Source organism: Anser cygnoides, chromosome 22 (assembly GCF_040182565.1).
Source record: "Anser cygnoides isolate HZ-2024a breed goose chromosome 22, Taihu_goose_T2T_genome, whole genome shotgun sequence".
Lineage (NCBI taxonomy): Eukaryota > Metazoa > Chordata > Aves > Anseriformes > Anatidae > Anser > Anser cygnoides.
In genome coordinates this window covers 1008387-1016555 of record NC_089894.1, presented here as the reverse complement: position 1 = coordinate 1016555, position 8169 = coordinate 1008387, and positions in this window count along the sequence as shown.

The following is an 8169-nucleotide window of genomic DNA, read 5'->3' as shown; positions in this document are numbered from 1 at the left end:
GAGAGTGCACTGGCACCACTGGGGATGCACTGCAGTGAGTCCAGAGAGTGCTCTGGGAACACTGGGGATGCAGTGCAGTGAGTGCAGAGAGTGCACTGGCACCACTGGGGATGCAGTGCAGTGAGTCCAGAGAGTGCACTGGCACCACTGGGGATGCACTGCAGTGACTCGAAAGAGTGCACTGGCACCACTGCGGATGCACTGCAGTGAGTCCGGAGAGTGCCCTGGCACCAAAGCTGATGCAGTGCAGTGAGTCCAGACAGTGCAGTGGCACCACTGGGGATGCAGTGCAGTGAGTCCAGAGAGTGCACTGGCACCACTGGGGATGCACTGCAGTGAGTCCAGAGAGTGCACTGGCACCACTGGGGATGCACTGCAGTGAGTCCAGAGAGTGCTCTGGGAACACTGGGGATGCAGTGCAGTGAGTCCTGAGAGTGCACTGGCACCACTGGGGATGCAGTGCAGTGAGTCCAGAGAGTGCACTGGCACCACTGGGGATGCACTGCAGTGACTCGAAAGAGTGCACTGGCACCACTGCGGATGCACTGCAGTGAGTCCGGAGAGTGCCCTGGCACCAAAGGTGATGCAGTGCAGTGAGTCCAGACAGTGCAGTGGCACCACTGGGGATGCAGTGCAGTGAGTCCAGAGAGTGCACTGGCACCACTGGGGATGCAATGCAGTGAGTCCAGAGAGTGCACTGGCACCACTGGGGATGAAGTGCAGTGAGTCCAGAGAGTGCACTGGCACCACTGGGGATGCAAAGCAGTGAGTCCAGAGAGTGCACTGGCACCACTGGGGATGCAGTGCACTGAGTCCAGAGAGTGCACTGGCACCACTGGTGATGCAGTGCAGTGAGTCCAGAGAGTGCACTGGCACCACTGGCGATGCAGTGCAGTGAGTCCAGAGAGTGCACTGGCAGCACTGGGGATGCACTGCAGTGAGTCCAGAGAGTGCTCTGGCACCACTGGGGATGCAGTTCAGTTAGTCCAGAGAGTGCACTGGCACTACTGGGGATACACTGCAGTGAGTCCAGGGAGTGCACTGGCACCACTGGGGATGCAGTGCATTGAGTCCAAAGACTGCACTGGCACCAACTGGAGCTGCACTGCAGTGAGTCCTGAGATTGCGCTGGCACCACATGGGATGCACTACAGTGAGTCCAGAGACTACACTGGCACCACTGGGGATGCAGTGCAGTGAGTCCAGAGAGTGCAATGGCACCACTGTTCATGCAGTGCAGTGAGTCCAAAGAGTGCACTGGCACCACTGGGTATGCAGTGCATGAGTGCAGAGAGTCCACTGGCACCACTGGGGATGCAGTGCAGTGAGTCCAGAGAGTTCACTGGCACCAGTGGGGATGCACTGCAGTGAGTCCAGGGAGTGCACTGGCACCACTGGGGATGCAGTGCAGTGACTCGAAAGAGTGCACTGGCACCACTGGGGATGCACTGCAGTGACTCGAAAGAGTGCACTGGCACCACTGCGGATGCACTGCAGTGAGTCCGGAGAGTGCCCTGGCACCACTGGGGATGCAGTGCAGTGAGTGCAGAGAGTGCACTGGCACCACTGGGGATGCAGTGCAGTGAGTCCAGAGAGTGCACTGGCACCACTGGGGATGCAGCGCAGTGAGTCCAGAGAGTGCAATGGCACTACTGGGAATGCACTGCAGTGAGTCCAGAGAGTGCACTGGCACCACTGCGGATGCACTGCAGTGAGTCCAGAGAGTGCACTGGCACCACTGGGGATGCAGTGCAGTGAGTCCAGAGAGTGCACTGGCACCACTGGGGATGCAGTGCAGTGAGTGCAGAGAGTGCACTGGCACCACTGGGGATGCACTGCAGTGAGTCCAGAGAGTGCACTAGCACCACTGGGGATGCACCCCGGTGAGCCCAGAGATTGCACTGGCACCACTGGGGATGCACTGCAGTGAGTGCAGAGAGTGCAGTGGCACCACTGGGGATGCAGTGCAGTGAGTCCAGAGAGTGCACTGGCACCACTGGGGATGCAATGCAGTGAGTCCAGAGAGTGCACTGGCACCACTGGGGATGCAGTGCAGTGAGTCCAGAGAGTGCACTGGCACCACTGGGGATGCACTGCAGTGATTCCAGAGAGTGCACTGGCACCACTGGGGATGCAGTGCAGTGAGTCCAGAGAGTGCACTGGCACTACTGGGGATGCACTGCAGTGAGTCCAGAGAGTGCACTGGCAGCACTGGGGATGCACTGCAGTGAGTCCAGAGAGTGCTCTGGCACCACTGGGGATGCAGTTCAGTGAGTCCATAGAGTGCACTGGCACCACTGGGGATACACTGCAGTGACTCCAGAGAGTGCACTGGCACCACTGGGGATGCACTGCAGTGAGTCCAGAGAGTGCACTGGCACCAGTGGGGATGCAGTGCACTGAGTCCAGAGACTGCACTGGCACCAACTGGAGCTGCACTGCAGTGAGTCCTGAGATTGCACTGGCACCACTGGGGATGCACTACAGTGAGTCCAGAGACTACACTGGCACCACTGGGGATGCAGTGCAGTGAGTCCAGAGAGTGCACTGGCACCACTGTTTATGCAGTGCAGTGAGTCCAAAGAGTGCACTGGCACCACTGGGTATGCAGTGCATGAGTGCAGAGAGTGCACTGTCACCACTGGGGATGCAGTGCAGTGAGTCCAGAGAGTGGACTGGCACCAGTGGTGATGGAGTGCAGTGAGTCCAGAGAGTGCACTGGCACCACTGGGGATGGAGTGCAGTGAGTCCAGAGAGTGCACTGGCTCCACTGGGGATGAACTGTAGTGAGTCCAGAGACTGCACAGGCACCACTGGGGAAGCAGTGCAGTGAGTCCAGAGAGTGCACTGGCACCACTGGGGATGCAGTGCAATGAGTGCAGAGAGTGCACTGGCACCACTGGGGATGCAGTGCGGTGAGTCCAGAGAGTGCACTGGCACCACTGGGGATGCACTGCAGTGAGTCCAGAGAGTGCACTGGCACCACTGGGGTTGCCGTGCAGTGAGTCCAGAGAGTGCACTGGCACCACTGGGGATGCACTGCAGTGAGTCCAGAGAGTGCACTGGCACCACTGGGAATGCAGTGCAGTGACTCAGAGAGTGCACTGGCACCACTGGGGATGCACTGCAATGAGTCCAGATAGTGCACTGGCACCACTGGCGATGCAGTGCAGTGAGTGCAGAGAGTGCACTGGCACCACTGGGGATGCAGTGCAGTGAGTCCAGAGAGTGCACTGGCACCACTGGGGATGCACCCCGGTGAGCCCAGAGATTGCACTGGCACTACTGGGGATGCAGTGCAGTGAGTCCAGAGAGTGCACTGGCACCACTGCGGATGCACTGCAGTGAGTCCAGAGAGTGCACTGGCACCACTGGGGATGCAGTGCAGTGAGTGCAGAGAGTGCACTGGCACCACTGGGGATGCAGTGCAGTGAGTCCAGAGAGTGCACTGGCACCACTGGGGATGCACCCCGGTGAGCCCAGAGATTGCACTGGCACCACTGGGGATGCACTGCAGTGAGTGCAGAGAGTGCACTGGCACCACTGGGGATGCACTGCAGTGAGGGCAGAGAGTGCACTGGGACCACTGGGGATGCAGTGCAGTGAGTCCAGAGAGTGCCCTGGCACCACTGGGGATGCAGTGCAGTGAGTCCAGAGAGTGCACTGGCACCACTGAGGATGCAGTGCAGTGACTCCAGAGAGTGCACTGGCACCACTGGGGATGCAGTGCAGTGAGTCCAGAGAGTGCACTGGCACCACTGGGGATGCAATGCGGTGAGTCCAGAGAGTGCACTGGCACCACTGGGGATGCAGTGCAGTGAGTCCAGAGAGTGCACTGGCACCACTGGGGATGCACTGCAGTGAGGGCAGAGAGTGCACTGGCACCACTGGGGATGCACTGCAGTGAGGGCAGAGAGTGCACTGGCACCACTGGGGATGCAGTGCAGTGAGTGCAGAGAGTGCACTGGCACCACTGGGGATGCACTGCAGTGAGGGCAGAGAGTGCACTGGCACCACTGGGGATGCAGTGCAGTGAGTCCAGAGAGTGCACTGGCACCACTGGGGATGCAATGCGATGAGTCCACAGAGTGCACTGCCACCACAGGGGATGCAGTGCAGTGAGTCCAGAGAGTGCACTGACACCACTGGGGATGCAGTGCGGTGAGTTCAGAGAGTGCACTGGCACCACTGGGGATGCAGTGCAGTGAGTCCAGAGAGTGCACTGGCACCACAGGTGATGCAGTGCAGTGAGTACAGAGAGTGCACTGGCACCACAGGGGATGCACTGCAGTGATTCCAGAGAGTGCACTGGCACCACTGGGGATGCAGTGCAGTGAGTCCAGAGAGTGCACTGGCACCACTGGGGATGCACTGCACTGAGTCCAGAGAGTGCACTGGCACCACTGGGGATGCAGTGCAGTGAGTCCAGAGAGTGCACTGGCACCACTGGGGATGCACTGCAGTGACTCGAAAGAGTGCACTGGCACCACTGCGGATGCACTGCAGTGAGTCCGGAGAGTGCCCTGGCACCACTGGGGATGCAGTGCAGTGAGTGCAGAGAGTGCACTGGCACCACTGGGGATGCAGTGCAGTGAGTCCAGAGAGTGCACTGGCACCACTGGGGATGCAGCGCAGTGAGTCCAGAGAGTGCACTGGCACTACTGGGAATGCACTGCAGTGAGTCCAGAGAGTGCACTGGCACCACTGCGGATGCACTGCAGTGAGTCCAGAGAGTGCACTGGCACCACTGGGGATGCAGTGCAGTGAGTCCAGAGAGTGCACTGGCACCACTGGGGATGCAGTGCAGTGAGTGCAGAGAGTGCACTGGCACCACTGGGGATGCACTGCAGTGAGTCCAGAGAGTGCACTGGCACCACTGGGGATGCAGTGCGGTGAGTCCAGAGAGTGCACTGGCACCACTGGGGATGCACCCCGGTGAGCCCAGAGATTGCACTGGCACCACTGGGGATGCACTGCAGTGAGTGCAGAGAGTGCAGTGGCACCACTGGGGATGCAGTGCAGTGAGTCCAGAGAGTGCACTGGCACCACTGGGGATGCAATGCAGTGAGTCCAGAGAGTGCACTGGCACCACTGGGGATGCAGTTCAGTGAGTCCAGAGAGTGCACTGGCACCACTGGGTATGCAGTTCATGAGTGCAGAGAGTGCACTGGCACCACTGGGGATGCAGTGCAGTGAGTCCAGAGAGTGCACTGGCACTACTGGGGATGCACTGCAGTGAGTCCAGAGAGTGCACTGGCACCACTGGGGATGCAACGCAGTGAGTCCAGAGAGTGCACTGGCACTACTGGGGATGCACTGCAGTGAGTCCAGAGAGTGCACTGGCACCACTGCGGATGCACTGCAGTGAGTCCAGAGAGTGCACTGGCACCACTCGGGATGCAGTGCAGTGAGTCCAGAGAGTGCACTGGAACCACTGGGGATGCAGTGCAGTGAGTGCAGAGAGTGCACTGGCACCACTGGGGATGCACTGCAGTGAGTCCAGAGAGTGCACTGGCACCACTGATGATGCAGTGCAGTGAGTCCAGAGAGTGCACTGGCACCACTGGGGATGCACCCCGGTGAGCCCAGAGATTGTACTGGCACCACTGGGGATGCACTGCAGTGAGTGCAGAGAGTGCACTGGCACCACTGGGGATGCACTGCAGTGAGGGCAGAGAGTGCACTGGGACCACTGGGGATGCAGTGCAGTGAGTCCAGAGAGTGCCCTGGCACCACAGGGGATGCAGTGCAGTGAGTCCAGAGAGTGCACTGGCACCACTGAGGATGCAGTGCAGTGACTCCAGAGAGTGCACTGGCACCACTGGGGATGCAGTGCAGTGAGTCCAGAGAGTGCACTGGCACCACTGGGGATGCAATGCGGTGAGTCCAGAGAGTGCACTGGCACCACTGGGGATGCAGTGCAGTGAGTCCAGAGAGTGCACTGGCACCACTGGGGATGCACTGCAGTGAGGGCAGAGAGTGCACTGGCACCACTGGGGATGCACTGCGGTGAGGGCAGAGAGTGCACTGGCACCACTGGGGATGCACTGCAGTGAGGGCAGAGAGTGCACTGGCACCACTGGGGATGCAGTGCAGTGAGTCCAGAGAGTGCAATGGCACTACTGGGAATGCACTGCAGTGAGTCCAGAGAGTGCACTGGCACCACTGCGGATGCACTGCAGTGAGTCCAGAGAGTGCACTGGCACCACTGGGGATGCAGTGCAGTGAGTCCAGAGAGTGCACTGGCACCACTGGGGATGCAGTGCAGTGAGTGCAGAGAGTGCACTGGCACCACTGGGGATGCACTGCAGTGAGTCCAGAGAGTGCACTGGCACCACTGGGGATGCAGTGCGGTGAGTCCAGAGAGTGCACTGGCACCACTGGGGATGCACCCCGGTGAGCCCAGAGATTGCACTGGCACCACTGGGGATGCACTGCAGTGAGTGCAGAGAGTGCAGTGGCACCACTGGGGATGCAGTGCAGTGAGTCCAGAGAGTGCACTGGCACCACTGGGGATGCAATGCAGTGAGTCCAGAGAGTGCACTGGCACCACTGGGGATGCAGTGCAGTGAGTCCAGAGAGTGCACTGGCACCACTGGGTATGCAGTGCATGAGTGCAGAGAGTGCACTGGCACCACTGGGGATGCAGTGCAGTGAGTCCAGAGAGTGCACTGGCACTACTGGGGATGCACTGCAGTGAGTCCAGAGAGTGCACTGGCACCACTGGGGATGCAGTGCAGTGAGTCCAGAGAGTGCACTGGCACCACTGAGGATGCAGTGCAGTGACTCCAGAGAGTGCACTGGCACCACTGGGGATGCAGTGCAGTGAGTCCAGAGAGTGCACTGGCACCACTGGGGATGCAATGCGGTGAGTCCAGAGAGTGCACTGGCACCACTGGGGATGCAGTGCAGTGAGTCCAGAGAGTGCACTGGCACCACTGGGGATGCACTGCAGTGAGGGCAGAGAGTGCACTGGCACCACTGGGGATGCACTGCGGTGAGGGCAGAGAGTGCACTGGCACCACTGGGGATGCACTGCAGTGACTCGAAAGAGTGCACTGTCACCACTGCGGATGCACTGCAGTGAGTCCGGAGAGTGCCCTGGCACCAATGGGGATGCAGTGCAGTGAGTCCAGAGCGTGCAGTGGCACCACTGGGGATGCAGTGCAGTGAGTCCAGAGAGTGCACTGGCACCACTGGGGATGCAAAGCAGTGAGTCCAGAGAGTGCACTGGCACCACTGGGGATGCAGTGCACTGAGTCCAGAGAGTGCACTGGCACCACTGGTGATGCAGTGCAGTGAGTCCAGAGAGTGCACTGGCACCACTGGGGATGCAGTGCAGTGAGTCCAGAGAGTGCACTGGCAGCACTGGGGATGCACTGCAGTGAGTCCAGAGAGTGCTCTGGCACCACTGGGGATGCAGTTCAGTGAGTCCAGAGAGTGCACTGGCACTACTGGGGATACACTGCAGTGACTCCAGAGAGTGCACTGGCACCACTGGGGATGCAGTGCAGTGAGTCCAGAGACTGCACTGGCACCAACTGGAGCTGCACTGCAGTGAGTCCTGAGATTGCACTGGCACCACTGGGGATGCACTACAGTGAGTCCAGAGACTACACTGGCACCACTGGGGATGCAGTGCAGTGAGTCCAGAGAGTGCACTGGCACCACTGTTCATGCAGTGCAGTGAGTCCAAAGAGTGCACTGCCACCACTGGGTATGCAGTGCATGAGTGCAGAGAGTCCACTGGCACCACTGGGGATGCAGTGCAGTGAGTCCAGAGAGTTCACTGGCACCAGTGGGGATGCACTGCAGTGAGTCCAGGGAGTGCACTGGCACCACTGGGGATGCAGTGCAGTGACTCGAAAGAGTGCACTGGCACCACTGGGTATGCACTGCAGTGACTCGAAAGAGTGCACTGGCACCACTGCGGATGCACTGCAGTGAGTCCAGAGAGTGCCCTGGCACCACTGGGGATGCAGTGCAGTGAGTGCAGAGAGTACACTGGCACCACTGGGGATGCACTGCAGTGAGTCCAGAGAGTGCACTGGCACCACTGGGGATGCAGTGCAGTGAGTCCAGAGAGTGCACTGGCACCACTGGGGATGCACTACAGTGAGTGCAGAGAGTGCACTGGCACCACTGGGGATGCACTGCAGTGAGTCCAGA